Raw genomic sequence first — 16146 nt, 5'->3', positions numbered from 1 at the left:
GTAGTTTGTACTGCAGTGCTGACCTTTGTGTTGTACACCGACAGGTAGCATGCTGTGTCTGCAGGGTATCCATCGATCATTTGGCATTGACCTTTACTACATTTCTGCATAGCACGGGGGGGGGGGCACACCTGACTGTTTCTACATCTCTACACAGGATTGGGGGAGGGTCACACTTGACTGTTACTCTATTTCTATGTAGGTTGGGGGAGGGCACACCTGACTATTTCTACATTTCTACACAGGATTGGGGGGGCACACCTGACTGTTACTATATGTCTACGTTGGATGGGGGGGCACACCTGACACTTGTACACATTTGCTGTGACTGTACTAGTATGTCAGGTACTCCATTTCAGTCTGTAGTCTTACCTATCATGCTGACTAGAGGTATACCAGTGTACTACAGATCCTGGCTTTGGTTGCCCTACATATTATTGTCTGACTTCCTACCCTTCAGAACTAACATCCCACTGCCTGCCCTGCTGTGGTCTGTCTGTGTAGGCCTTGGGGGGAGGTTAACCATAGCCATCATTCTGGGGCCACGGCACAGGCTCTGTTTGGGTTTTTCTACACCTGTCCTGCTGGCTGACACTGTTATTGGATATGTGAACCGTCCTGACTGGCATGTGTAGGTCATATGGACACACATGTCACTCAGCACATTTCCTGCAGTGGGTTTTGTCACCCTGTGTAATACTGGCTACTGTGGTGACTCTAGTATGTGTTACAGATGTCATGGTGCCACTATGGGTGTCTACTGTCTGCTGCCATAACATCCAGCCACCTAATTCCCTTGCATGCTCACATCCATGCCATAGCTACAGGTAACGACACATTCTACTCCATATGATAATTGGTAGGTTGATTGACTTACCTTGTGGGTGTGCCAGCCTTGCGGATGGTGCTGGTGGGCTGCCTATGTCGAATGCACATAGTACACTCCCTATACGTGGTTGAGCACAGTTAGCGTCATGTTTGGCATCCCTTTTACTGTATGTGCGAGTCAGAGAGGTGTAATTCCTTGGGTCCCTACTGTGTCAGTGCTATGCGTTGTCTCTTTGCCAAGGCCAGGGCATACTGGGCACGCCTCCTTCTGCCTACTGGGGCAGGCTCAGGTTGTTCCTCCTCCAGGTCACTCTGTGTCTTTGCAGGCCTTGGCATTGGTGGGGGGGCTGTGTGGCCCTGCCCCATGCTGTTCCTGCTGCAGCTGTTTCTGCAGGATCATATTGTGTAGCATAGCACATACCATAACAATTTGGGTACTTGTAGCTGGTGAATACTGCAAGGCTCCACCGGATGTGTCCAGACACTGGAACTGTGACCTGAGCATCCCAAACACATGCTCTATTATGTGTCTGGCCTGTGCCTCATTATGGCGTTGTTGTTCAGGTGTGTGTGCATTTCTGATGGGTGTCAACAGCCACAGCTCCAGTGTGTACCCAGCATCCCCCACTAGGTGGCCATAGGGGATGTCCCCATTGGCAAATCCCTGGTACAGTTGCGTTAGATGCCATATGTGGGAATCGTCATAGCTTCCAGGGCACGCTGCATACACATTCATTATAATGGCCTGGGCATCACATATGACCTGGCATTTGATGGAGGGGATGCCGCTGCGGTTGATGTAGGCCCTACCCTGCTCTCTGGGTGGTGCTTTGATGCGTATGTGCGTGCAGTCTATAGCACCCACTACCCCAGTGTATTCTGCTATTTGGTGGAAGGGACGCATATTGCTGGTCAACACCTCACAGGTGTTGAGGAAATATACATGCCCACTGGCATGTGCTGACATGGCATCCAGGAACTGGTGGAATACTCTGGATGCTGATGCCTGTGAGATCCCCATGATATCCCCAGATGTTCTTCGTGTTTCACTGTTGCAGCCATCACATTTGGGTTCTCTGCCTGCAGGTAGCCCTCAGCCTGCCTGAATATCAGAGTCTTGGGATTTCTTCGTCGGATGTTGTCGCTTCTTCCGTGACGTCAGGTCGTCGGGGGTATAAAACATGCAGCCGACGCCATTACATCAGTCTTTCTTGCCATGCGGTGCCGAAGCAGAAGCAGTTCGCAAGTGCCGGTCAGCCGACTCTTGAAATTTTTGTTTTCAAGTTTCAGACCTGAAGGCTTCTAAAAGATAAGTACCCCGATGGGGAACCTTTTTTCTTGCTCTAACCGATGTCAGAAAAAACTAATAATGGTCTTGCCTGTGGAAAGCAAATACCTCATAGAGATTTTCATTCTTACTGCATCGCCTGTTTAGGCCCAGACCACGACATCCCTCGCTGTTGGTTTTGTGCCTTGTCCAATGCTCGAACTCTGTCGTCAGGCAACTTTTGTAGCTAAATACTTTCGCTCTCGATCTCCGTACTCTGAAATGGTGTTGGTAAGCCATCCGACTACCGATCTTCCGAAAAAAACGTAAGGATAAAGACAGAGACAGATCACATAGGTCCAAAACATGCCAATGATGCTACTGTTAACCTAGTCGCCAGTCCACCAGTACTCAGTGAGGTGCTTTTGCAGCCCCTGATACCCACTTCTACAGATTTGCAGGCCTCTACTAAGATCCATTCGGAGTCCAGTATGCCTCGAGATGCTTCTTCGAATATGGAACCTGCGAATGTCTCTACCTTGGATGGGTCCGGAGCTGCTCTGCAGGCACCGGCTTTTGTGGGTGTATTCAGGCCTACCGATTTTCATATTAAATCGAAGACTTCATTTCAAGCCAAAAATACTGAATTTCTCAGGCCTAAAAGTTCACACTATGCCTAGGAAACAGATGACCAAAGCACATTCTCAGGCCCACAGGCCTCTTAAAGAAATTATTAGAATGGCTGAAGACCTTATTACCTTAATTAGGGGAAGCCAGCCTTCCCCCTCAAAGAGACCTAGAACTGATTTTCCTTGTGATTCTTCTGATCAGGAATCTGATATCTGTTACTTCTGACTACCAGGACATACCCTTATCTATCTTTGAGGATTCTGATGCAGAGGATTCCGTTCCCTCTGCTTCCCCTCCAGAAGATTTAACTTTTGGTGAAACCCTGCATACCCTTAGGGAGCATTTCCGCTGGGAAAACCAGGACTACTCTCAGTCCAAAAAGAGACTAAGAGAATTTTTAAACCTGCCTCAGCACAGACCTCTAGGTATCCCTTCTGTTCTGGAGATTGTATATGATGTTTTCATGGAATCCAGCCTTATACTGGATACTTTGCCTCCAGCTCCCAGGAAACCTGATAGGTACTATAGAGTACCTGACTCGCACAAATTCCTTTTCGAGAATCCTACTGCAGATCCACAGACCATTTCCCAAGGACTAAAATGCATTAAGGCTTCTACTGCCAAGAATCCTACCCCTTCTGACAGGGATTCTAGGGCTTTAGACAGGGTAAGAAGGTATATACCTCTGCTACTCTGGCTATTAGGGCTTTAAATTGCCAGCTTCATATGTTAAAGTATCAGCGGCATATTATGGGACTAATTAAACAGAAAATGATGTTGATTCCTGACTGTGCAGAACACAAAGATTTACAATGCATTCTGCTGACCAAGTTGGTAAATATACTTTGCAGTGTGGTTTTGATGCTTTAGAAGCATCTTGTAGGGCTGCTGTCAGTGGGTCTGTTCTTAGAAGACATGCTTGGCTTAAGGAACAAAACTTGCCAGATCATGTCAAAGCAAAATTACTGGATGCACCCTTAAACCAAGAGCACCTATTTAGCAATAAAGCAGACGTTCTCAAAAGGATGGAGGCGAAAGCTAAATCTATGCAAACTGTTAAAGATTTCTTACAAGTACAGCCACCTAGAGTCAGTCGGCATCGGCCTGCAAACAACTGGTCCCTTCCAGGCCTTCTCAGTCTAAACCTAGGAGCAACAGACCCCCAACACTTCAGTCTCAGGTTATGCACAGATCTAAGCAGCGGGGTGCTCCTACGTTCAAAACAGGGAGTAGTAAGCCAACCCCCTATGGTAAACTTGCACAGTGACTTATCCTTAACTCCCCCAAGTCTTGCTCAGGTACTTGCACTTTTAGGAGGACCTGCATACAAAAAATTGGGAATACATTACCCAAGACAAATGGGTTTTAAACATTGTTTCCCTAGGATACAGATTCCACTTCCACTCACTCCCAACCCTAAGTGGATGGCCAGACCTCCCCCCAAACCAGTGGGTGGAGGCCCAAAAGCAAGTACTTTAACTCCTCAGCATCAAGGCTATTCAGCCTGTCCCAGCAGAACAAAGGGGACAAGGCTTTTATTCAAGTCTGTTCCTGGTTCCCAAAAAAGAAAACTCCTGGCATCCTATCCTGAAGTTATCTGTTCTCAACACCTTTCTGGTGGTTCCAAAATTCAAAATGCTAAGTCTTCAACAGCTGCTTCCTATGCTAGCCAGGGATGCCTAGCTGGCAACCCTAGACTTAAAAGAAGCTTACCTGCACATCCCCATATCTTGCAGGAAACACCTTTGTTTCAGGGCAGGCTCTATGCACTATCAGTTCTCTGCACTTCCCTTTGGCTTATCTACTGCGCCCAGCGTATTCACAAAATGCCTAGCTCCAGCCATTGCTTTTTGCAGACAGGGAAGTATTCAGATTTACCCATACTTGATTCAGGCAGAAAGTCAGGACTTGCTAATTCAGCACCTGGCATTTGTAGAGAGACTTCTAACTTCACTGGGGTATACCATCAACGAAAAGAAATCAAACCTATTACTCTGCCAACAGATTGTATTCCTGGGAGTAAGCTTGAACACAACTTCTCAGTTGGCATTCCTCACTCCAGAGAAACAAATTTATTTGACAACTTACTTCAACCTATTGGCCACATAAACCCAGCTATCTGCAAGGAAAATACTGCAAGCTCTGGGGTTCATGGCCTCTTGCATTCTGTTAATTCCATATGCAGGACTGCATATGAGGAAACTTCAATGGTATCTAAAAAGTCTATGGTGTCAACATTCTCAGGACCTGGAAACAATAATTCCTATCATTCCGTGTCTAAGGGCAGAGTTCCTTTGGTGGGCAGAGGCCTGCAACCACAGCAAGGAACTTGCTTTCACTCCACCCCCTGCCGCCCAAACCCTAACAACATACGCATCAGACTATGCATGGGGTCTCACATGGCAGGACAGTGCATTCAGGGCAAATGGAACCCAAAGCAGATGCACCTGCATATTACTCATAAAGAAATGTTAGCTGTACAGAATGCTCTGACAGCCTTCAAAGGCCTTATTCTTCCAGGACAACTATTGGTAAAGACAGACAGCACCACAGTTATGTGGTACATAAACAAGCAGGGGGGAACACATTACTACCCACTCTGCAGACTAGCCATGGCACTGTGGAACACAGCCTTGAGCAACCAAGTGCACCTACAAGCTGAATTCCTGCCAGGCAAACTAAATTCACTGGCAGATGACTTCAGCAGAAATCTCATGGACCCACACGAATGGAAACTGGAACCCAAAATATTGAAGCTTTTGGAGAACAGATGGGGGACACCAGAGATGGACCTATTTGCCTCCCCTCAGAACTATCAGTTGAACAAATACTGCACCAGAACTCCCCACAGCCTAGCTTGGAAGGTGAATGCCCTATCCTTTTCCTGGGAAAGCCTCTCAGTTTATGCTTTTCCCCCTCTGCCTGTCCTTTCGAAGGTTCTGTTAAAGATCAAACAGGACAAGCCAAGGATAATCCTGATTGCACCAGACTGGCCATGCCAGCGCTGGTATCCTCTTTTGCTACAACCATGGCACCTACCTCATACCCCTTCCCTGTGGTCCCAGCAGGGGGGCCAAATTATGCACCCTCAGCTTCAGACCCTGAACCATGCAGCCTGGCTAATCCCCTGAACTCACCTCTAGCAACCCTCAGTAAGCAGGTGCTGGATGTCATTATTGAGGCAAGGAAGCCTAATACTAGAAAATCCTATTCAGAAAAGTGGAAAAGATACTGTTCCTGGAGCCAGTCTCAAGGGATGGGCACAGTTGTGCCCAGCTTACCTCATATACTGGATTACTTAACAGAAATGCTCCACAAGGGCCTATCCTTCTCTTCAATTAAGATTCATGCCTCTGCCATCTCAGCTCATTATAATACTGAGCCACCCCTCTTCTCTCATCCTCTGGTAAAACAGTTCCTTAATGTGGCCAAAAATTTAAGACCCCCTCAGGAGAGCTCCCACTCCAGCCTGGGACCTTAACTTTGTATTGGAAAAACTTACACCCCCCCCCCCCTTTGAACCGGCTACTACAGCAGAGTTGAAGTTCCTCTCATGGAAAACAGCTTTACTTCTAGCCATCACTTCAGCAAGAAGAGTGTATGAACTGCATGCCCTTATGGCAGTGGAACCCTTTATTATCTTCCATGCGGACAGGGTTTCCTTCAGGACTAACCCATCTTTTATGCCCAAGGTGGTGTTTAGTGTGGCTTTAAACCAGTCCATTAATTTGCCTACTTTTTTCCCTAATCCTCAAAATAAAGGGGAAAGGATACTGCATTCTCTAGACGTGCACAGACAGCTTAGATTCTATTTGGACAGGACTAAACCTCTCAGAATGTCTTACCAGCTGCTAGTCAGCTTTGCTGCAGGGGCAAAGTGGAAGGTCATTTCAAAGAAAACCATTTCTAAATGGATAGCACACTGCATCCATTTCTGCTACACCTCCATGGAAAACCTACTCCACAGGGGATAAGAACACATTTCACTAGGGCTACATCTGCCGCTACTGCATTTCTCAGAGGAGTCCCTACCAGGGACATCCTGGAAGCTGCAACCTGGAGCTGCGTACACACTTTCACCAAGCATTACCACTTGCCTGTCTTTTCTAAATCCAGAGCTGGATTTGCCACAGCAGTTTTACAGGGCCTGATTGCCAGTCCTGATGCTTCCTAATCTACCTCCACCCTTCCTTAGCTTTGGGAATCAACCCAAATGTGATGACTGCAAAAGTGAAACATAAAGAACATAGTACAGTTGTGTACACTTACTATAAGTGTAGGTTTTCGAGTGTATTCACTGTTGCAGACCTGGTTACCCTCCCTCCAGCCCCCTGATTGTCTTTGCTTTCACCTATCCTTTTTGGTTTGGCATATCTTATACTATGTGTATTTGCTTTTTGCTGGGGGTGTTCCACACCATATAATTGCTTCCTATTTTGGGGGCACCTGACATCTGGGGCAAGAAAAACTGATGTAATGGCGTCGGCTGCATGTTTTATACTCCTAACGACCTGACGTCATGGAAGAAGCGACAGCATCCAATGCAGAAATCCCAGGACTCTGGTATTCAGGCCGGCTGAGGGCTACCTGCAGGCAGATAACCCAAATGTGATGACTGCAACAGTGAGTACACTCAAACATCTACATTTATGATAAGTGTACTCAGCTGTACTTTGTGCTTTGGGAGGTACCTGTGGCTGGTATACCTAGGCCTACACATACCTTGGTATCCACTGGGATGGGTTTCCCTCGGTCAGTTTGGTGTGACAGGTGTGGCCGGCACAGCTCAACACATTGCTCTAGGAGGTCTCTGTCTACCCTATAGCGTTCCACTATCTCCAGCTCATGTAGCCCCTGGTAAGTTACCGTGGGTCTGTACACTCTTCTCCGCCTCCTCACTGTGGGTTGTTCGGCAGCATTCAAATCCTCACCACCCTCAGCCTCTTGCAAATGTTGTTCTATGTTGCCTGCTGCAGCCCTTCTCATTTTGTAGGTTTGTTAGTTAAAATTTCCCCGCTTGTATACACCGGTGGTGTAGAGTGTGGGAAAAACCAGAGGGGAAGGTGTTTGCATAGTTTATAGTAATGTTTTGGGCTGGGCTGGTCTGCTGCCAGTATAATTGGCTGATTCTGATGCATTTCACCTGCCAGCTAAGCTAGTTCTCCTTGATTACCTTCCTACTGCTGTTTTCCCTTTCCATTGCCTTCCTGTTTAAGCCAGTGGGCGCACCTCGCAAACAGTGCTCAGATGTGCACACTGCTGATATTTCCTGGTTTAACCTCTTTTTTCATCCTGTATGACCTGGTGCGCATGGTGCGTGGTGCGTAAACCCGCTTAGGCTTTGTAAAGACTGCTAGGCAGGTTTAGACACACCCCTAGCTTAGCTAGGAGCAACCCCAAGCCACAGGGCTCCAATCCGCTTACAGTATGCCTGACACCCCCCCCATGATGTCACCTACCTCCTAGCCTTGCACCCAGCTATTCCTACTCTTACACTGTCGGGACCTGCGTCACATCCTGGGGAAAACTGGGATTCACTATCCTTCTCTTTATTTGCATAGGATTGCCTGCTAATGTATTATTACATGTCTCGCACTGAGCCTCTCCCCTTAGCAACCACTACTCACTGGCCAGGTTGTCTTCTGCCTGCCATTGACTTGCATGGCAGAATAGTGATTTTAGTTAGAATGCTTACTTTAGGTTCATTTTGTTATTTCCCCCTGATCCCATTTGCGCGCCGCTGCCCTACACTTAAACAGTCGAGATCAGCTAATGACAATTAAAAGTTGATTTTTAAAAATTTTTGTACTGCTTGCAATGTCAGTGGCCTTATACTTGGCCATTGGCATGCTTACTACATGATATGCAGCCTTTATTTGAGTTTCTGCTAATTGCAGTAGTCCTGCATGGACGGTCGCAAGCTTCCTGGATCGCAAGTTCACCTCATTTGCATGGATTTCTCCTGCAAATGGGGTGATTTGCATACAAGTGCTTCGTCCGTGCAGGATTAGTGCAGGAGCTCTCGTGCACGCTCCCTGCCGGCTGTTCCTTGATTGCACGGCAGACATATTGCCTGCTTGAGCTCCTGCATCGATCTTGCACGCCATGCAAGCTTTTGAGAATCCGGGGGCTAATCTTTTTACAAAACGGATAATTGTATAATGTTAAAGAGTACTCTTTGGTAATACTCTCTGCTAGAGCCTTACTCTCAAAGGATAAACTACTACTCCTCACATAAAATCAAATAACACTGCTGGGGATGCTCTGTGCTCAAATTACATTTATTTATGTGTATTTATTTTATTACATCTCCAAGATGTGGAATTGTTTTTGCTTTCCCTCTGAAACAGTTAGGCAGTACCTGAATGACTCATGGCTATGCTGCTGTACATCCCCTGGATAACGCTATCACACACAAAGCTCTTTTTCTTATAGTATCAGGCCTCTTAATATTTTTTCTCCATCACTGTGGTGTGTGTCACCCAAGATAGGCCCATTCAAACAGCCATCAGGGATGCTTTGAGGATTTTCTGCTTAAGCCATACCTACATACACAGACACTTAGCTCACTTAGCTGAAGGGGCATGCAGCGGGCTGTCCTCACTGGTCATCTCTCACATTTGCAAGGGGAATTGCCAGAAAACAGCTCTACACCTTCCCTCAAGCACAGGAGAGTTTTTTTTTCTCCAGTGAAATTGCAGAGCAACCACAATCCTCTGGAGAGGTAAGCTGGCCAGGCCTCTTCACTCCTGTCCCTCCCTGCCTGGCTTCTGCAGTGCCAGGGACATTAGTCAAACAGCAGATGCCTGGGTCACAGTAAGGGCTCTTTCCCTCTCTGCCAGGCAGACTCCTTAATATAGTGGGACCTTGCATTGATAATTTCTGCTGAATTGTTATATATCTTATCACATATGTATCTCAGTTGTCTTATTTTTCATATGTTTGTTAATTTACACATCACATAATCTCATTTTTATATGTTTGATTGTACCACATCAATGTGAAACAGTCACACATACATAAAGGATAGCTCAGCTTTATATATCAGACTGCATTAACTAGTAAAGGGGGCTAATGCAGCTCTAGTATGTGTATGTTGATATGTCCTTGTAAATTCTGCAGTTTCTTTTTCTTCTTTTTTTTTTGCTATATAATTTCAAATTCAGTTTTTTGAAGTATTTTTAATTCTCATGTCATAAAAGCACACCAGAGGCATGAGTGTCATACTTTAACAAGTTTGAGAGTTAAAACATGACCATTTTATGTTTGTGAATCATGTGGCACATAACTGACCAGTTCAAGGTCTTTGTAAGCTTGCTGGTAGCTCCTTATGTAGGGCCATACACGTACATTTTCTATTATAATTTTTTTTCAGGAAAATGTCACAACACGCTGCTGTAGAATGCACTGTTGTGTTTTTAGCTTTAAAGTTAGACACAACTTTAGTTTTATATAATGCACAGCTTTGCATTGGAGTCTGTATTGTGGGAAGGGGCTTGTATAATTTCAGTTGCAGAAAAGATTTTTATGGCGAAATATGCAGTTTATCTTCAAAAAGCAAAGTTTCATTTGTGAATTTAATTAAAGACCAAATTTAATTAAACATGGGTGAATCAATTAATATCCTGTAATAAAAATGCCCTTTTGTGCAGCAGCTCTCAAAGCATCCCTGAATCTGACTTGTAAACAAAGGTTAGTGACAGCCCAGATACTGTGGACTGCATGACAACTACAGCATGTCCTCATAGTTTCCTGGCCTGGATCTCCTATTAGTATCCTATACTAAGTGCTACAAAGATCAGCTTAATGTTGCTTGCATTTTTTTAATCTGGACTTGAGGAGCTCACACATTGCTTCATGTTCCTTTTCAATTTAGCTAGATTTGGTCACTGGCTTGTCATTGCAGTGTTAGCCTCTGCACAGACATTCTGTTATTCACATCTGATGAGATATGATTGCATTCATTAACTGATATAACACATTTATCCATGTGCCCACACAGCATTGTCTAATTCATAAACTCATTTATCCACACACCCATATGTTCATTCATAAAAGCACCTTTATGCAGGTAGCTATACTCTGTGTAACTTCTTGCCCCCCCCCCCCAAAAAAAAATGTATTTAGTTATTCAGTTTAGAGCCTGTGTTAACAAAATAAACATAGCTTTGTTAAAAACACTCCCTTTGTGGTTGTGGCCTTAATATGAAGGTGCATTTAGTTTGAGGGCTTTCTCATAATAAAAACGTACAGTGATTGATTCTTATGTAGTAGTAGTTCAGCCCAGATGTAATCTGACAGTTATTGCATTCTTCAACTTAAAAAAAAAAAGTTACATACCCAAACTCTAATTGAAGCAGTATCTGCAAGATGCCAGTTTATGGATGTAAAGTTGCTGTAAAAGCATGCATTCAGGACTTGTACCATCTCTCAAATCCCCCTTGGTAATTTTAGTAACTTTCAGAGAATTTTATTTGGATGTTCTGCTATAAAATGTGCTTAAGATTGCCATGAAGAATTTAAATGCAGCTCAGTGCTGATGTTTCCACTAGGAACTGGTTGTAGAGGATGTCAGTGAGCATCCGTTACTGGCTCACCTATTCTAGAAGGAGAAAGAGTCAGTTTTGGCTCACCAGACAGTTGATACTTAGCTGGAGAACTAGGTGTTACTCCTAGTGGAGTTTGAACCTATTGAGCCAGCACTGTCAGAATGCATATGCATTCATAAGCTAATTGGACCTCAGAGTAATGACAGTCTTCCCTTGAGATATAGCAGTAGTGGATCTGGGAAGAGCTGCCAGGGAGGAAGGTGTGCTCCCAGTGGGAGAGGGGCAGGCTGCCTGCTGGACCAGATAGCCACCCACTCTTTATCACCCACCTCTCACCAAAGAATGGAGAATTGATTGAGATTCATGAGCAGGAGCAAATGGGACATAGGGTTCTTACCCAGCCTGGGACTGCCTGGCCGTCATCCTACTAGGGTCAATTGGGGACAGGTAGAGAGCCATCAGGTGAAAACCTAAAAACAAAAAAATTGCTCAACAATACTTTACCATATAGCTGTGGTCAGTATTAGAATTTTTGGTAATGGTATCCTTCTTATGGCAGAAATGGTCACTGTTTTTGAGGAATAGATACAATATTACGTCTGTTGTAATGCCAGCTTACTACATGCAATCTGGATATGTATTGATTCCACCCCCTGAATTGAAGACATGTATTCATCCTTGATAGAAACAGTGTATTGCATCCTCCTTGGACTATCATTATTAAATGTCTAAAGCCATGCATTTGGTACCATCATATAAGAGGCCATATGTTGAGTTCTTTCTAACATTAATTAGTAAAATCTTGAAGGAATTATGCTTGGACACTTGCTTACTACCATTTAATTATAAAGGATTTAAATTCAAATCAGTGCTGAGTTCACCCAGCACAAGGGATAATTGGCTAGGCTTAAAATGGTTCGTAAGGGCAGTTAGCCTAGTACTAATCTATGAACCCCAGCCATATTGCCACTGGCTGTGTATTGAGTTTTGATGCCAGCGCCTTCCCAGTGATAGAAAAAGTAACTGTTCTGGATAAATATGTATGATTTTTTTCTTCTCCTCAAGCAGTGCCAAATCATTACATATGCGTTTTGCACATATATTTAATTTCTTACAACATACAAGCTTTGTATATCTACTCCAGTAGAATTCAAATGTGATGAAATTTGGCAAGCTCTGACAGTGAAATGCTGATGCTTTCCTTTCTAGAAGAATCAACTTCTTAATCAGTCGTTGACAGTTGTCCTGAGAGAAGTGTACATGAACTTCGAATCACATATAGTACATAAAAATGTCATTAAAGCCCATTAATGCCCAGGGCATAACAGGAAACGTGATGTTGAATATGTCTTGGCCAGTTAGTTTTTGTCACTGCAGGGATTTGTGTTTGTGGTAGCAACTTTCCAGATCCAAACCATTTTTTATGGAGAAATGTGTATGATTTTTACTTCCTTTGTAATGTCAGTTCAGTATAGGTTATTGCATTTTCCACTCATAAAAAAATTAAATGCCCATACCGATGCAAACTGAGTTTAATTTAGCTTGGTAGTATGGCTCAGTCAGCAGATGTTTTGACTTATTGGAATTTCTTATCAATATATAGGCTGTGAAATATATAACTATATATAACTATATATATAACTGTGAAATAATGCATGATTCTGTCATAAAAATTTTGAGACAATGACTTTGGATAGTTGATTATTAACTGTACTAAGGTTGTGACTCACCAGTGGCACAGAAGGATAAAGCCCTGACCTATGGTCTGTGTGATCCAAGTTCAGTTAGAGACTTGGGATTATATCAGCACAGGCAGTAGAGAATGGGTGTGCCTATCCTGGGAGGGGTTGCATTGATAGTATGAGGGTTTCTCAGCAAGTTCTTGCAGAAGTCGAGATATGCAGAGCCTATCCAATTGGGGATGCAGACTGGCTTGAAGATTGTCCTGCATAGGGCTAAAGATGGATATTCTTCCTAGGCCATGCCTCATTGTACTTCCATTGTATAGTGAAACCATCACACTAGGAGAGGAGATACAGCCAAAATACATAATCAGAAAATGTGAGTGACAATCCTGTGCTATACCCATTGCATGTCCTTCTAGAGAAAACTCTGTGTGAGGTATTTCAGGAACCTAACTGGAAAAACCCTTGTTAAGCTGCTCTAATGTTGGCATATCGAAGCTGGTTCTTGCTTCAGTGAAAGGGAAACACATGGGCCAGTTAGCTGAAGAAGGGCTGATGTTCAGCAGGCAGGGGGAAGAAAAAGTGCCCACCCCCCCAAAAAAAAAAAACATACTTTGTGCACAGGGAACTAATAAGCAAAGACAAATATGAAATGCAATGCTACTGCATATGGATATTTGAGTTGAGCAACAAGGCAAGGCTATGCCTTCCTGTCTTTATCATTTTATGTCTTTGTCCCTTTGAGAAAAAGGAAATTATAGATGCTTTTGTGAACCGAATCTAATGATATTTGCAGTAGGTTAACTTTCAAAATTACAGTTTGAGTATGAGTTGATTTTCTTTGTTTTATTGATAAAATTTTGCAAAATAGTTTGCTTTCATGCTGCATATTAGAATAACAGGTTACAGCTCCCTTTACTCTGATGAGGCAGTATCACCTGCCTATAGATAAAAGTTGGATTTACTTATGTATTATTTTGAATACCTAATACAGTGTACCCAACAAGACAGATTGATTGTTTGTGAAAGTGATTAAGTAGACCTACTCAGCACCATCCCAAAAATAAGCACTTTCTGTCTGAATACACTTGTCATCATTGTTTGTAGTCAAGTAAAAGCAATTGTGGTCTCAGTAATGAATTTGTATGTTTTGCATGAATGAGCAGCCCTGACATACCAGATGAGTTATCATTTAAACTGTGAAGTGGTAAATTTAGTGGTTATACACGTTTACATTTATACTACCTCTTCAACCCCCCACACACATACTAATAACTTTCTAATAGGGTTCATTTCAGATTTTGACTGTGATTGAGTTAGAGAATTACACACACACACACACACACACACACACACACACACACACACACACACACACACACACACACACAAACACAAACACAAACACAAACACAAACACGCACACGCACACTGCCCTTGAAACGCGATATAAATGTTCATTTAACTGTGATTAGGTGAATACACTGGTCAGTAGTTTTCACACAGACTGTCTCTGCATCTTGCAGAAATAAGTGATTCCTATGTAAGAAACCTCTGATACCGATTGTGATCAGGGGGAGGGAATTATGCCCACAATGTTTTCAGTTTGTTTTACACAACCACACATGCACTCAAACACACTATTTGTCACTTTCAACACTTTGAAGGCAATTTGTATTACTGTGTGGTTGTTCTAATGCAATCCAGACGTTCTTTGGCTCTCTCTGGTTTTGCTAGGCACCAATGTCACCTACCATCTTAGACCCTCGGCTCCAGTCATCAGGTGATCATCTGCCTTGTTTGTTTATTTATGTATTTATTTATTTTTGCTGCTCTTAGTTGCTGTTTCTTTTTTGTTCTTTTTATTAAAATAAGCCAAAAGATGGCTCATTGCTGTGGATGGTGCATGTTGTTAACACTGGCCACGGATTTATTTGCAAATAGCATACTGTCACTAAGATTTGTTGATTTGTTGTTGTCATCTAAGCAATCTGTGTCATTGCTTGCCTCCCTTAGTATCAGACTGACTGGCCATAGCCTGTTACTATGTAGCAAGGGGAAGTGGAATGGCATGCTAATAAGTGTTACACAAAATGACTTCAATTTCATTTAAGTGTTATTAATCTATAACAGAGAGAGAGAGAGAGAGAGATCTTAAGTAGTCTAAGGTTTTATTTGCATCCGTGCATTTAAAAGTGACTTCTTGGAATGCAGGAAGGAAAAGGAGCCCCTGTCAGGCACATTGGCAAACTCTTCAGCTTATCATAGTAAGTAACATGCTTAATAATAACAGAGCAAGACTAGATATCATATCAACAATGAAAACAAACATCAACATTATCTGGTTATGTTTACCCTCAGGTCTGCTTTTGGAGCATCAAAATCATCTGGATAACTGCTTTTGTCTCCCATAGTTTTGCATTTATAGTACTACCTCTGCATATGCACCTACAGGATGTTTTGAATCATTTTTTGTCTGAAGTATCCCCACCTATTGAGTTAGCCCAGAGTGAATTTACTAGTTTCCTGCACTAAATGTAGTACTTATGGCTTACAGCCTACTTGAAAAGTAAGGTAGTCAGTGAGGGGAAAGAAGTACCTGTAGAACTGGGACCTTAGCTGTCTAAGGCCTGTGGTGAAATAAGATGAATTACCCAGATCTCGAGTCAAGTATGGTCAACTTCTATCCTGAAAAATGTTTGCATTCATTCCATCATTCACTGTTAAATGTTTCATGAAGTGCAGAGTCGTGGGGATATGGAGTCTTGCCCAGGACTCATTGTATTCAAATTGTAGAACCCATTTTGACTGGGACACAACGTATCATAGGACAAATGCTGATATACATGTACATCAGCACCCGTGGGAAATTTTAGAGAATTGCCAGTTCACCTAAAGCATAGCTGTGGGATGTGGAAGAAAATTGCAGTGCCTAGCAAAAACTACCTTCTCTTGGATTTTTCTGCCAGGTGGATGCTGACTTTCCAAGAGTTATAAAGAGCTTGCTTTAACCCAGTGGTATCATATTCTGTCCTGAGACAGTTGAAATCATTTTCTAAAGATATTGTGGAGAGGTGGTATTTTCTAAAGATATTGTGGAGAGGTGGTACCATATGTGTCTAAGTGCGTTATAAATGTTGGACTCATATTTTCATGTGCACTCAAAATCCACCAGAGGAATCTGGAT

General features: G+C 43.3%; 1 protein-coding gene across 1 annotated transcript in view; it reads left to right on the top strand.

Moving 5' to 3' along the window:
- Window positions 1-16146, top strand: part of ERCC6 (ERCC excision repair 6, chromatin remodeling factor) — a 1256800-nt gene that overhangs the window by 73631 nt on the left and 1167023 nt on the right. The window lies entirely within an intron of this gene.

The sequence above is a fragment of the Protopterus annectens genome, chromosome 14.part0 (genome assembly GCF_019279795.1).
Source record: "Protopterus annectens isolate FY-2018-M chromosome 14.part0, PAN1.0, whole genome shotgun sequence".
Lineage (NCBI taxonomy): Eukaryota > Metazoa > Chordata > Ceratodontiformes > Protopteridae > Protopterus > Protopterus annectens.
Note: the sequence above shows the minus strand (reverse complement) of the source record. Positions and strands in the feature narration are given on the sequence as shown.